Source organism: Lactuca virosa, chromosome 4, assembly GCF_052849685.1.
Source record: "Lactuca virosa cultivar CGN04683 chromosome 4, Lactuca_virosa_CGN04683_v6, whole genome shotgun sequence".
NCBI lineage: Eukaryota > Viridiplantae > Streptophyta > Magnoliopsida > Asterales > Asteraceae > Lactuca > Lactuca virosa.
In genome coordinates, this window is record NC_136429.1 from 44,858,778 (window position 1) to 44,875,132 (window position 16,355).

A 16,355-nucleotide genomic window follows, 5' to 3' on the forward strand; every position below is an offset into this window, starting at 1 on the left:
TCACCCTTTCAGCCGTCACCGCCCGTTTATGTTCACCCATGGCTGCCAAACGACCGTCGATTCCTGCCAACGTCGCTGCCGCCAATGGAAGCTGTCGACTATCCAGTTCCGCCATGACTTCCGTCGCCGGCATGGGACACGATCAACCAGCCGCCTGTCGCTGCAGTTGCTGCCGCGCGGAGACGCGTCTTTCGCCGGACGCCGCGACCTGCTTGTCGGAGAAGTGAGCTGGGGAGGAGCCGCTGTCTTGGTCGAAGTCCGCTGCCACCATTCTTCTTATTCTCTTCCTCCGCTAGCCACTGCTTGATGCTGAATCGCCACTGAAGCACCGTCGCTGTTGCCGCCTGTGTTGCTGCTGCCGTCGCCGCCCACCTCAGGTGGGTGTTGGGTTCTCTTTACGAGCAAGGGCTGTGGGTTTGTGTGGTTGCTTGGTTGGAAACCAAAAGAAATCATGCCATCTCAGATTCGCTGTTGCCGCCGTCGGGAGCCACCAGGTGGGTGGCTGGTGTGTGAACTACTCTTCAAAATGTGTGTTGCGTGTGTTTGTCAAGCCGGAAAGCCGAGGACCGCCACTGCCACCACCGTGAGGTGGTGGCTGCCGCCACGTGCCACCGTCGGCCACCACGACGGTGGTTGCGGGTGTGTGTTTATTTAGTATAGTGTGTGTGTTTATTTCGTGAGTTCATTGTAAATTGTAAAAATTGAAATAATGAAAGGAAAATCAAACCACCACCGTAGGGTGGTGGCTGCCGCCTCCTGCCGCCACTGGCCGCCGTGTCAGGTGGCGGTGTGCTTGCCTTGTTGAGTTTGAATCGCTTGGGGTGCTTGAAACCCTAATGGGCCCAGTGAAACCGTAATGGGCCCAATGAAGCCCTATTGGACCTAAAAGCCCAAACATGAGACTTATGGGCCTAGTGAAAACCCTAATGGGTCTAATGGACCCTAATTGACCTAAGGAAAACCCTAATGGGCTTAAGGACTTAGTTATTTGGCCTATTGGGCTAATATGGGTTGGAAACCCTAATTAGGGTTTGGAAACCCCTAATGCAATGAAACCCTAATTTGGGGAATTACTCGGCACACGGGAATTATTTGATAACTTGAAATATTAAATAATAATCACTGGCAAAAATTAATCTAAGCAATATTGAACTTAATGGATTAAGTCCTTAATGGGCTAAGTAGGAACATTTAACCTTAATCATCATTTCATGTAAGAAACCTTAATTTTAATTGGGCCTTGAGTTGGGCATTTTTATTGGGCTTTGGTAATTGGGTTATTAATGGGCTTTAGGGTAAGGCCCATATGAGGGTTTGGGCCCAATTTGGAAAATTGGGCCGTAGATGGACCATAGTTTGGGCCCTAATGATTATATGATATTGGGCCATTGGAAATGCCAAATGTTTGGACTGGACTAAGTAGTTGGGCCTTTAATTATGACCATGTAAAGGTTTGGGCCCAATTTGGAAAATTAGGCCATATGTTGGGCTTTGGACCATTACTTGGCTTTTGGGCCTTTGGAGTGTGATTTGGACCTTGGGCTTGGAACTCAATTATTAATTGGGTATTGTTGATGTTGACAGTTCGGGAGCCTGTTAACCAGCAACTAGAGTTTCATCCGCGGGACTTCAGCAGTGCCAGGTGAGTCTCCTCACCATACCAATGGGTCTAAGGCACCAAGGCCGGCCCATTTTATGATATGTGGTCCACTAGTTGATGTAGTGCTTTTTTGTTTATGTGATATTTGCATGAAAGACCATGGGGGGAGCCCATGGCACTTGGATGTAAGACCATGTGGGGGAGCCCATGTCTTTTCAGGTAAATACCATAGGGGGAGCCCATGGCACATGGATGTAAGACCATGTGGGGGAGCCCATGGCTTTCCTATTAAAGACCATGGGGGAGCCCATGACACTTAGGTGTAAGACCATGGGGGGAGCCCATGTCATCCTGGAGTAAGACCTTGGGGGGAGCCCACGGCATCCGTATATGTTTATATGCATGACTATGTGATTGATATGGATATGTGTTTGATATAGCTATCTGATTAATATGGTTTATGTAGCTGTTATAGCTAATGTGGATTATATGGTTATGTGGATTGTGTGGGGTATGATCTGGGGAACTCACTAAGCTTTGTGCTTACGGTTTACAGTTTTGGTTTCAGGTATCATCGATTTGGAAAAGGAGGGCTCGGATTGATCGCAGTGCACACACCTATGATTCCGAAATGAATGATTTTGGGGCGAACTCTGATGAATGTTTTACTTAATGAGGATTTGACATGTTTGAAATAAATGGTATCAATGTTTTAGCTATAATAAAAATGAAATATTTACCTCTGATTTTCGGGTCGTTACAATTGTTATTATTATTATTATTATTATTATTATTATTATTATTATTATTATGAATGTATACATATAATTTTAAATATAAAAATGTTTTTTTTTTGTAAAGCATAACAAATGCGTTTTTAAATAAATAAATATTTTTAAAAGTATTTATATATTTATCGTATTTATCATTAATAGAGGGCATAAAAACGTTTTTTATGTATGAAAATGATAAGCGTTTTTAAATCAATAAATATATTTTAAAAGTATTTTTAATTATATAAATTCAAATAAAAAAAAATTAATGTATAAATAAGTTTTTATAATATGTATTTATACATTTTCTTATATATATATATATATATATATATATATATATATATATATATATATATATATATATAATCTTATTTATTTGTTTAAATATATACATACGATTTTCAATATCATTATATACATTTATAGTCGATTTAGAATAATGTGTTTAACTTGGCTTAGTGGTAAGGCGTTTATTTTTGGAATTAGAGGTATTGTGTTTGATTCTTCCAGCAAATTTAATCTATTTATATTTAATTTTGTTGTTGTATAGAGGTTATATGATTGTATTCAGACATGTATACATAAAATTGTCCCCAGTGAGATGGAAAACCTAAGTAATAATAATAAAAGTGATAATAATAATAAAATAATAATAGTAATATAATAATAATAATATAAGTTACACATTATATTCAAATGTGGAGGACAAGTTACACAAAATGAGTTGCAGCCTAGTGGAAAGTGGCTTGGGTCGGACGTCTGGAGTTCGAATCCAATTTCCTTCATCTTCTATTTATTTGTTTTAAATAAGCAAAGGCGGTGGCAACGCCTAGTAAGCACCATGTCAGCCAAACGATGCATATCACCGCCACAGTGGAGTGCCTTATGTGCAGGCAACCGGTTACAAGTTACAACCCTGGTAACCGGCTAATTGGACAGAAATGTAAATATTTATGCAAACTTTGGGCTTTACTGAACCTAAAACTCGTCTAAGGTTAAAACCAAATATTTCTTGAGGTTTATATGGAGATTTCCCATAAGACAATGATTCTTCGGTTTACATGATTCATATATTAGTATGAAGAAGTTTTTTTGGTTGGTAAAAATATCAAGTTTTTGTTTGCCTTGAATTTTAAGTATTGTCAATTATTAATCAATGATGGTTTTGTTGGAAATTTCTCATAAGACAATGATTCTTCAGTTTACATTATCCATATGTTAGTATGAAGAAGTTTTTTTGGTTGGTAAAATATCAGGTTTTTGTTTGCCTTGAATTTTAAGTATTGTCAATTATCATCTCTAATAAGTGAATGTTTTTTTTTGCCACTTGTCAAATTCTCAAGAGTTTTGTCACATGTAATTTTGTGGGAGTTTTAGAATTATTATTTTCCACTTGTCATTTTTTGGGAATTTCCATTTTTTAAAATAAAATTCCACAAAATTCTAACGAGTTTTATAAAAGGAAAGAGAATCATTCTATTAATTTGATAATAAAGTCTCATAAATCCTTAAAAAATATTTGATTTCTTTTATAAATGTTCCAAAAGATTACATTATGTTATGTAAAAGTGTTATTTTATAAAATATTTAATGTTTAAATATTGATATTTAAATTTTTATTTTTAATAAACCCGTGTAGTACACGGGTCTCACACCTAGTTAATCAATGATTCTGAAAAGGTTTTATATGATAGAATACGGTAGTATGAATGCGTTTTGTTTTTTTTTTTTTTTTTTTTTTGTAATCAGATTTAGGACTTGGGTAAAATAATGATCCTCAAGATTTTTGTATGTCTTGTATTCTAAGTATTGTTAAATAGTATTATAATTATTCTTAAAAAGAATATTTGGAATGAAAACTAAGATTTAGTTTGAATAGGTAAACACCTTTTACCATGAGATATTACGTGCATCAAATAGAAAGAAAAATATAATTTGTAATAAGGACATAATTTACCATAGAAATTGGTGTGGATGAAAGACAATTTACCATAGAAATTGGTGTGCATTGATGTAATGATGAAACACATTTCACCATAGGAATTGGTGTGTATTGATGTACAATATAGTATTTTAAGTTGTCATTGAAGCCTGATATGTTGATAATCATATTAACAATAAAATGCAAATAAATAAAAAGTTATGAATTTATTAAGTAAACTATTATTCGAAAAAAAGTGGTAAATGTTGAAATCCAAACTAAAATGTTGTAAATGTCTACGAAGATAATAAAGTAAGAAACAATGAAATTAAAATAGTCAAACAACAGCTTTGTGCTTGCAAGGTCTCGTTTTGGCAAAGTTTGTCTCCTCATCTTCCTTCCTAACGGGACAGTTTCTCTAATCGCGACGTGGACCACTGCGGTACTTACAAGATCTTGGTTCATTAGATGACTTTTTCTTTGAAACCTCATTTGAACCTTTCAGTATTTTTCGAAGTCCACTTCCTTTGTTCCTAATTGGGCCATGATTTTCAATATTAACTTCTGTCGGGGTTGTCACACCTAGCAACTGCTCAAACTCCTTAACCAAAAAAAAGCATATATAATTAACAAACAAACAATATAATATCAACATGTTTTATCCATTATAGCAACATACAAAAAAGATTATTCAATAAAAGTAATCAATGCATCTAGAGGTCAAGACTTTTGTTACAGTAGGCTTACTTACTTGCAGTAAGATGTTCATAGCAGAAGACAACCACCTCCTGCAATATTAAAATAAGCAGAATAATGAATTTTACCAATCTGTTTTGCGTAAACATGTGAGGTACTACAATTGTTAATAGTTGTAAGTTGCATAAAGTGTTAAATTAGTTTTGCATGTGACGTAATTAAAATAGTAATTAAAATAGGATGAACAGTTGACAAACCTGATGAATATCACACACACATGATTACTTTTTCAATGGCTTTTGCTTAAGTGCTTCTCTAGCAGTAGACACTTCACCAGCTCCCATTATGAACATCATTTTTGGGCTGTGTAAATACATTATTATAAAAAATATCACCATGAGATTGCCAAATCCACTTTAGTATAGAAATTAAAATTTTGCATCTACTTTTACAATATGCTATATAGCTAGATAACATGCATATTTTTTTCTAAATATAAATGTATATCTAACTTTGCAGATTTCTTAATTATGTACAGATGATATTATTGCATCTACTTCACCACATTCCATTACAAAGTGCTTTGTATCCATGAGAACTATGGTTTGATACTTGCTTATTAGTTATCACTTTTTGTAACAGCAGCAACACACTTTTAAGATAGATAAAAATATAAAATTACTTACGAGTACATGACAACTGCACAATTTGGCCTCAAATTTCATGTGTAAATCAAACACCATCGGCATTCTGCAACAATCATATTGGACAGTTTGGCAACTATCATTTACACTGTATAAATCATGAAGAAGCATAATATTTAATATCCATTCAACCAATATGTTTTGCAACCGTTAAACCTATCAAAAGCATAAACATGGTAAATTACCAGTCCAACTAGGTTCTACGAAAAAAAAAAAAAACAAAGTATATATATATCAACTAACCTGGACTAGAGAGTGTTCAAAGAAATTGGGAGTTTCCTATTTCAATCCCAATTCGTGAATACAAAATCAGGTTAGGGTTTCAAAATCGTGAGAGAGAGAGAGAGATTGAAATGGTGTGTTTCATTGGAATATGGTTCATGAGATGCGACGGGATGATGATGATTACAACAGGGGGTCCATGATGAACAAAAAGAGGGAGTCGAAGATGAACGTTGTTACTGAGATGCGAAGGAATTATGACGAATTATGTAGGGGTCATTTTTGGTATATGGCAATAACTATGCCGACATGAGAGATCGAGGAATGACGAAGGTAAGTTCCCAAGTCGCCCAATTCCAAACCCTAGACGACGGTTGGAGCTTGGGTCTGTGGGATTTGGGGGGTTTTTTTGACACCTCCAGGCGGGAGTTGGAAGAAGTGGGAGGCGGGCGTGCAATGGAAATCTAAAACCTAGCAAATTTTTTGGGGGAAAAGGGACTAAATCTAAATTTTGGAGCGAGATGAAATTTTGAAGTTCCGTCGGAATGTCGTAGGAAACTACCAACAAATTTCCGACAAAATTTTAGAAAAAAATTATATAAAACAATAAGTAAAAAAGAAAACCAATATAATAGATATGAGGAATAAAAAAACGTAAATCAACAACTTTTTATATAAAAAACTATTAATTAAATTACAATTATAAATATAAATGACAATTAATCATGCAAATGGAATTTATATATGTTGATGAATATGCGCCATCTAGAAGTGGATGTGCCATGGAGGTCGCCACTCCATGATCAAGGTATGCCACATGTCTTCCTTTGATGAGCAATGATATCCCTTTATGAGCCACTCTTGGATGATGCTCATAGAAGATGCTCATGGATGATGCTCATGGATGATGTTCGTTGATGATGCTCATGGAAGATGGTTATGGAAGATGATCATCAACGATGCTCATGTGTAACGTCCCAAAAATAATAAGTAAAAATTTCATTTTAAATAAATCAATTGTAACGCCCAGTTTCTGGTACGTATTTATTTACAAATTATTCATTTTTATAAAGCTACTCGACGAGTTGGAAGCCCCAGACTCGTCGAGTAGAAATGAGTTTTGGACGTGGGATTTCAGCCACCTACTCGACGAGTCAAGAGCCCTCGACTCGGCGAGTAGGTCTGTCAGAGTGAAACCCTAATTCTGGGGTTTTGCACCCTATTTAAGCATCTTAATCCCCACCTATTAGCCTCATTTCCAGCCTCCAAGTCCTAAACCCTAATCCACGAAACCCTAGAGTGTCTTGTGAGTTGTGAGCCATTCTTGAGTTGTAACATCCTGTTTGTTAAATAAATAAATAGATAAAATTGATGAACGAATAGTCGCCCTAAATCCATATTATTTAGTGGGGTGTTGGTTTGGGGGAGCCAAATGTTATAAATCGGATTATTTGGGGGTTAAAAAGTAATTTTAGGATTTATTTTGAAAAGATTTTGGAGGCTAGGGGGCTATTTGGTAAGTATTAGACTTAATTTGTAAAGGAATTCAGGAGGCTGGGTTAAAAAGGTAAATTTCAGACTTTATTTGGAAAGAATAATGGAAGGAGGGGCCATTTATGTGATTATGGGATAGATCTTAAAGGATCTGGGTATATAAGCCTAATACCACATGTAAACCCTAACCCTACTTCACTATTCCCAGCCGCCACCATCTTCTTTCATGCCTTTGCATCCGCCATCTCCACGCCATAGCGTGAACCTTCGCTACTCCGGTCACCGACGAACTCGAGGACGCAAACCACGACAGACCATTGTCGCCGTCGAAGACAAAGGGTCGCCACCGTTGCTGCACCGCCGACGACGAAGACAAGTTCTTTTCCTTCTTCCTGCCGACGCGCCACAACCACTACTCTCTTCGCCGGAAAAGACGGAAGTTAGAACTGATAGTGTAGTCGTGGGAGGGACGGTTGAATCGGATGCTGTTGGGTTTCGATGTAGTCGTCGCCTCCATGCAGATGTCTCGCCACCAGTTGCTGCCAATCGTCACGACTGCCGTCGACTGCCAGCGCTGCTGCCATTTGCAAGCTCAGCCCACTGTCACCGCTGTGCGCCGCTAGGTGGGTAGTGTTGTTACTGTTCTGTGCGCGTGTGTGTGTATCTTTGGGTATGTTTCAGTGTAGGTAACGTGGGTATGTGTTCGTTTGGCCGGAATTCGGAGAAGGGTGTGGTGCATGCAATCAGCCGAGCTCAAGTAAGTTTCCCCATAATACCCACATTTGTTATCTGTTATGATTTGATTATGAATCTATGAATCGCATGCTAGTTAGGGCTATGAGAGATGCTTTTATATGTTGTATGAGCTGGTAGACTTGCATGCTAGTGCTGAGTAGTCAGCGATAGATTGGCCTGATATGTGGTGCTTGTAGCCTTGGGAATATTTGATGCCATGCTAGGATGAGAATGATTACTTGTATTAGTAACTGCTATGTGTATGCTTTTAAAATTGTATACGGTTAGGATCTTATAGGGTAGAGTCTATTATTCGACAGTCTATTAGATCCTGTTCTGTGTATAATTTGCATGCATAAGGCAGCTGACAGTGAGGATGGACGGAGGTGGATAGCGCGATTTGCGATATGTGGGTTGAATATTCTATGATAGTCCTTTGGATCGGAGTGCTACTGCATGAATGCTGCTTGCTTTGTGCTTTGTGGAACTCCTGAGTGATGGGAGTCAGGCACTAAGTGGATATGACGATATCCAGGAGGTGGATGGCTGACATCATGGGGAGTTCTTCAGCAGCTGATGGCAGGGTGAAGTTGGGAACCTAGGAGTTGCTTCGGTAGATATCGTATTGTTGTTTAGCGGATACTTGGTGCACCAGTGGAGTAGGTGACTTGGAGGATTCGAGAGGATTGTTGACCACAGAGTCCGCCATGGCGTGGTAGTCTCCGTTCCCGAGCCATCAAAGGGACGGGACTATAAACGAAAGTCGGGGAAAAAGAGGAAAGAGCGAACAACACAGGAAACCCCGCAGGAGCAACAAATGGGTACTATATACGCCGCCACAACTAGGGATGAGCATCGGAACCGGGTACCCGCTTTTGGAACCGGAACCGCCTCGGAACTGCTGGTTTTGGAACTGGAACCGCCTTAAGGGGTTCCGGTTCCGGTTCCTAAAGTTATGGAACCGCCTTAAGCGGTTCCGGTTCCGGTTCTCGTTTTTTCGGAACCGCTACCCGCTGGGTACCCGCCGGAACCGGTTTATATATATATATATATATATATATATATATATATATATATATATATATATATATATATTATTTTATATAAATATGTGTGTTACTTAGACCGGTTTAGAATATATTGGTCTGATTTTGTCCGTCTTTGGTCCGAATGGATTTAATTTGGATTGAACTAAATTGCGGTTTTATCGACAAAAGATAACAAATTAATGTAATCAGGTTACCCGCTCCCGGAACCGGAACCGCCGGTTCCGGGACTGGTTCCAAACATTTAAGAACTGCCTAGAGCGGTTCCGGTTCCGGTTCTAACTTTTTAGGAACCGCCGGTTCCGGTTCTTGCCAAATGAGGCGGGTACCCGCTTATGCTCATCCCTAGCCACAACACCTGTTACTCCAGCACCTGCCAGTCGATATGCTAGGACTCTCCCGAAGTGTGATGGCTGTAACTACCACCACACCGGAGTATGTCGGGAAATGCAATGTCTGAATTGCCACATGAAGGGGCACACCGCCCGGTTCTGCATGACACTAGCTCAACCGATCTCCCAAGTCCTCGGAGTAGAAGTAAACCAGGCCTGTTATGGCTGTGGTGAGACAGAGGGACTGCCCGATAACGAAGAACTCAGGAGCGGACGGACGAATTCTGATGATCACCGCAGAAGAATCTACCCCAGAATCACCAACGAGCAGCGGTACGTCTTCGAAATAAAGTAATTACTTTAAAATTTTAATTTGTATTTATATAAGATTAAAACTTGGGGAAAACATTTAAAAGTAATTATAATAACTCACTCATCTGAAATAAGGGTAGATTCACACAATTAACTATCCGTTCGATATTAGATTATATACAGCCAGTATAAACTAAGTGATTATAGAAGGAACTATTGTGGTTACCATTTTTACTAAAGGAAATAAGGATTTTTCTTAAAGAATGCTTTCATCAAATATAAAGGAACTATTATAGTTAACTCCGTGAGTACCAAATGAATACGCCAGGGTTATATAGAACGAAGATCTAACAAACAATGAGATGTGTGACTTCCGCCTCATTTCCTGTTCTTTGTTTGGTTGTGGGCTTAGGGCAGATTCACACAATCGATTGTCTGTTTACTCTGAGTTTTATGTAACTTGTATCCATTTAGTACTCATAGAAGCGATCAAGCCATGACCTTCCTTTTTGAAACCAGAAGTACATAAAAAAACATTTTAAACATAAACATAAGCACAAAGCTTAGTGAGTTCCCCAAAATACAACATACCATACAAATCAGTGGGCCTAGCCCTAGGGTGTATTTCAATCTTATGTGAATGCTATGATCCAACCATGTCTTATAATCACTTCCAGACTACAACCCAACCGTAGCCTTTCTTCGATGTTCCAACCACAGTCATTCATACAAGTGTTGTGATCTAACCACAATCTTTCATACAAATGTTGTGATCCACCACAGTCTTTCATACAAGTGTTGTGAACCAACCACAGTCTTTCATACAAGTGTTGTGATCCAACCATAGTCTTTCATGCAAGAGTCACAAAGACAATCTAGCAACCTACATAGTAGAGTGATAAGACTCACCTCACACTCATAGAATCGGAGAAGCACAACAACACTGTAACTCTTGCCCTAATCAATCCCCTCAAGCCGACTAAAACCAAGACAAATAAATCCTTAATCGACAACCCAGATCCTCACACTCAGGATCGCGGGAAGGCGCCGGCTTGATTATACACACCAGATAAAGAGTTTTGTTGTGAGGATCATGGGTTATTAATTAAACAATTATGGAGTTGCGTATTAAAGTCTTAATCGACCCTCTCTAGTATTAAAGTCTCAATCATAACATAGTATCATCATCTTGGCATGAACGTATGCCAAAACACAATTCATATGGTCCACATACTGATATCTCATATGCTTACATGCCAAAACACATTCTGGTACACAAACCATTTCATTTCTATTTCTATAACTGCAATTAATCCATTGATAGATTATATACTTAGAGTCTCATCACTTTTCATGATCTCTCATTTCTATACTTACTTTTCTACACTTAGGGTCTAATTTTTGATAAATATAATAATAGTAAATCTAATTTTTAATAAATATAATTAGAAAAATAATAAGAATAATAATAAAAATAATAGTAACAATAATTATTATATTTATATTAATAATAATAAAAAGTAGTTATTATTATATTTATATTAATAATAAAAAAATAGTTATTATTATATTTATATTAATTATATTATGAAATAATAATTAATTGTTATATTTATTATAATAATAATATAAAATAATAATAATAACAACAATATTTAAAAGAAAATGGGGATAATGCAAAAAGAAAAGGGGGGGGGGGGGGGAAGATTTTCATTTCCCGGTAATTATATTTCCTACAGATTTCCTACGAAAGGGTAATTTTAAATATCAATTAATATTTCGTTGGTTTTCTGTCGGAAATTTCCGACGCTTTTCCAACAAACTTTTTGTTGTTTTATATCCGTCGCTATATTGTTGGAATTTTGTTGTATTCCTCTTTTGTTGCAAGTTTGTTGGAAATTTGATGGAAATTACCTACAAAATATTTTTGTTGGTATTTTTTGGTAGCTAAAAGCAAATATTCTAGTAGTGAGAATCGCCATAACGAAAACATTTTCTAAGCATTTCAGTTGGAATGATGTCCTTCCGCCATCGTCTAAGTATATACTTAGAAGGAATGTCAATGAACCTGAAAGTCTTCATAACACAAAAAATGTGGTAACATAACACCCCAAAATGCTCAAACTTCATACATTCACACGAGAATGTTTCTTCTTTTTTATTAAATGTCACCTAGTAATTTTAAAAGATATAGAATGTGAATAAAAATTTGCTTAAAAATACCTTGAATTAAACATCATTTGGTAGATCATCAAATTGGTCATCATTGTCACTGTCTAATTCGATCAGCTCAACATTCCTGCTAGAAGATTGGTTGTTCTTATATTCTCCGACAACAATCTCATAAACACCATCAGGATTGGTAACCGAGTATTGAGAACATGAATAAACAGACCTTACAATCTCATATTGTACTTGTCGAAATACCCTTGATGTGTTTATTATGATTAGGATTAGATAAAGATTTAATATAAAAATAAAAGTAAAACCTACCTTGATCTTTGACTTCATCATCTAAATCTTCACCAATACTACGAAACTCATCATTATCATCATCAGAAATACTTCGAAACTCATCATTATCATCAACGTATTCACCATTTACAGAAAAATCATGACTATTTGATGAGTATTCTGTAATCATTGGATCATTATTGTGTAAGACGACCAACTGTTGTTGATTATGATGATTGAAAATATCCATAATCGAGACTATATCGTTATCGTGACGATTGGAAGATTGAGTATTACTGTGATGATTGGACTACCGAGTGTTCATTTGGAGAATGACACGAATAATGGGATAATAGAGAATCGACTACTGTATGTGATGATGGAGTACGTGATATGGTTGATGAGGATATGGGTATGAAAAGTTTCAAGATATGGTGCATGATTTTCGGAATGTTAATTGACTGATAATATTAATATTATTTGGTAATGTCTAAAATTCCCCCAGTATAATTATTAAATAATTAAAATTGATTAGTTGGATAATAATAAAATGATAGGCTATAAATTGTCCTCACATCCTCACTTTAACTATTGTCCTCAAAAGAACTTATTCATATATATATATATATATATATATATATATATATATATATATATATATATATATATATATATATATATATATATATATATATATATATATATACACACGGTTTCAAAATGGAAATAGTCAATATTGAACAAAATTGAAAACAAATATGTTCAATATGGAATAAAAAAATGAAGTGTCAAAATTGAAGAAATAAAAATAAAAACTCAATGTCAAACTTGAAAAAATGTGAAAAGTTATTGTTTTACGTGCCATATTTTTCAATTTGGACTAATCATCATATTATATCAGCGTCACACAATCAAATAGTATTATGTCACCAAAGACTGATATGCTCAATGTGGGTCCAATGACCCACCTAATTTGTTTAATTTATCTAAAATTTATATAGAAATTTTTTTTTTGAATTTGTATACAAATTTCCTATAGAAAAACTAATAAACCATATGGTTTTTTATTCTAAACTTGTCACTCATACGCGTCACGTTAGCGGGAAACTTGTTTTACTGGTCAAGTTGTCAACATTGCAAAAAATTATAAACTTGGTTAGTAAATTTTAACAATCAATAACACAGTTTAAAATCATTTTTTAAACATACTTATTTTCGTAAAATTTAATTAATAATACAGTGTCAAAAGTCATTTTTTTAAAACATATTGACTTTTAAACAATTTACCCGGCCTTTCTCTTTCTTCTAAAAAAACCTCACATATATCACGAACGAATTGCCAATGATTTATTCAACATTGCCGATTAATTATCCTTAGAATTTGTGGTCGAAAGAATTTCCAATATTTGTTGTTTGTATCGACAATTGAAAACAAAGTATTCGAGACTTTAAGGTTTTCATTTGCATTGATCGTGTAACATTTTAATAACTAAAAATCTCCTTAAACGTGGTGATAAAAAATTAAATATTAATTACCGGCCGGTTACCCCTCCAGAATACTCGAAAGTGGGCTTATAAGATTTTACACTTTAGTGAATAAAATATAAACGAAAAAAGATGTGATGACAAGTATAATTTTCTAGAAATCAAAAAATGGAACTCAAATCAATTCTCTCCCGATATGACGAACATTAGCAAGGCACTAGGAAAGAGCACCACAAATCCTCCTTATCACTCCTGCTTCACCCGTTAATGGCCTGATCTCACTCATCTTCACCATGGCTACTGCAAAATCCGACTTGAACTTGGAGGGATTGTTGCTATATTCAGATACTATACTGTCTGTGGACCCACCACTGTAAAGCACCTGATCCGATTCAAGAAGACCCTTCTTTTGTATCAAATTCTTGAAGTAGTTGTAATCAAACGAATTGGGAGTCACTAAATCTAGTGGTGCAAGATTTCCGTTTCCATCGTTTATAGGGCAACCACGTCTACGTGTGCTAGCGAAGCCAGCATCAATATCTGATCCATTGCTGTATATTCTGTCACGAAACAAGAAGCATTGAGCTTGTCCAATTGTATGAGCTCCTGATAAAGCAACCATGTCCCTGGCGCTAAGTCCGTTATCTTTAAAGGTGGAAATAAGTGAATCAAGAGGAGCTTTAAAGCTAGGAAGACTGGTCTCCGCTAGAACAAGGCTAGCGGTGGTGGAATCTCTTCTTCCGAGCTTCACCGACCACGACGGACCACCAACCATTTCTGACGCATCACGGGCAGCCACCGTCAGTATGTCTGCACAAGATACAACTCCGGGACATAGTTTCTCAACCTCCGACTTGGCAGCGTCAATCACTTCGTAACCTCTTACAGAACCCTTATTTGGCAACGCATTCCTTTCTCCTACTATCGAAGGCCCATCCTCCAACAAGATTGATGCGTCGCAACCCTGAACGAAGCAGTCATGGAAATGGAGGCGAAGGAGGGAAGCTGCCATGCGACGTTCGCGAGAGATGGCTGTCCTGATGGTGGTCCTTATTGTACTGAGTGCATTGGGACATGTAGCGTTATAGAAGTTAGAAGACAACTGTGCATTGCAGGGTTTATTATTAGTAACTGAGAGAAAGAGTAGAAAGAAGATGGTTGTAGAAATATGTCGGGGAGCCATTGATGAAAAGTGAGAGATGAATTGAAATAAAAGGGATGTCGCAGAGATTTATAGTGTTGTGCTAAACCGCGTAACTTGTGTTTGTTTGCTAGCTAAACGATAGATGCATAAAGAGCAGTGAGCAGATCTTGACTTGTTCACCTTATAGTGGATGCATATATTTATTTTTGTTCATGAGCGTGCTTAGTTATAATCGGCATTTAAATAACTACTAGGTTGAAATATTTGAATGCATATGGGTTGTAAATATAACACCATGCATGTATATTATAACTAATGTCAAGGAGAGCCTCTTTGACGTTTCCGTTGTCCATATTTACTTGGTTAATTTTGTTGAGGCCATGAATCATATTTTTTACACTATGTATATACCGCGTTGACATCATGTATTTATATTTGTATATTCTTTAAAACAAAAAGTTTATTTATAATAGAAACTACCATAGACAAAATGAAATAGTTAAGGTACCATTTTTAAAAAGATTAGTTGAGTGGGAGGAATATGTACATTAGTCATTTAGGGTTTTTGGTTACTTTTCAAAAGTGATTTTTTGGACTTGTTTTTTCAAAAAAGAAAGTCTAAAAAAGTATTTGGTAATTCCAAAAGTGATTTTAGATTGATTTTTTTACCGAGAAAAAAAATAAGTTGTTTTAAAAGTCAAGAAATTATGATTTTTGGTGACTTTTGGATTTTAGGCTTTTGTCTCTTAAAAGTTATCCAAACATATTTTAAAATTTTCTTTTGGAAAAAACTATAAATCAAAAAGTATTTTTTTCAAAAATGGCTTTTTAAGTTAAAAAGCAATCTCTTAGTTGATTAAATTCATTGACATGTCATGTTAGCGTTTAATATGGAGCCAATGACTTGACTTTCCAGTGAAAAAATAAACTTTTATTTAACATAAAATAATTTATTTTTTAAATATGTTTTTATAAAGTTCAATACATTATAGAAAAAAGATATAATAAAGTTGCATGAAAAATAAAATAACGATGTAACAATTCATTAAACTCTATGGAGTTTAATGCATTATACATACATTTAATTATTCTTAGTATTGAACATTATTTTGTACCTAGCCATCAAGGATCTACAATAGTGCAATTTTGGATTCCCACTTATGTGGAAAATTCGATAATGCTACATTTAGCATCTACTTCATTTCTTTTCGATCCCATTTAAAATGTTACTCCATGTTGAAATCTATTTCCATAGTTCATCAACAAAAGTACAATCAATCACCAAATAATCTTTATATAGATTCTTCTGATAAATTACACATCAAATCAATAATAATCCATCGCTTGATGGGATTACACTTTATAGGAAGTCCTTAAAGATACGTCTAGTCTCCAAACGAAACTATTCACTGTAACATCCGAATTCCCAGGTAT

At 36.0% G+C, this 16,355-nt stretch overlaps 2 long non-coding RNA genes and 1 pseudogene across 4 annotated transcripts; 1 reads left to right on the forward strand and 2 right to left on the reverse strand.

The window, feature by feature from the left end:
* LOC145109711 (uncharacterized) lies at positions 1-2,301 on the forward strand. Its single transcript, XR_013709164.1, has 3 exons — positions 1-639; positions 1,585-1,642; positions 2,169-2,301. It is a non-coding gene; the product is annotated as an uncharacterized LOC145109711 (long non-coding RNA).
* A 2,204-nt stretch (positions 2,302-4,505) lies between these two features.
* Positions 4,506-6,488, reverse strand: LOC145109712 (uncharacterized). 3 transcript variants are annotated; one of them, XR_013709166.1, is made up of 5 exons: positions 5,941-6,488; positions 5,680-5,853; positions 5,251-5,356; positions 5,049-5,085; positions 4,506-4,898 (listed from the first exon to the last, which is right to left on the reverse strand). It is a non-coding gene; the product is annotated as an uncharacterized LOC145109712 (long non-coding RNA). The 3 variants fall into 3 exon arrangements; XR_013709167.1 differs by having other exon boundaries at positions 5,680-5,743; positions 5,941-6,487; XR_013709165.1 differs by having other exon boundaries at positions 5,680-5,785; positions 5,941-6,486.
* Positions 6,489-13,746: 7,258 nt separating this feature from the next.
* On the reverse strand, positions 13,747-14,960 carry LOC145109713 (lignin-forming anionic peroxidase pseudogene; annotated as a pseudogene).
* Between the last annotated feature and the right edge of the window lie 1,395 nt (positions 14,961-16,355).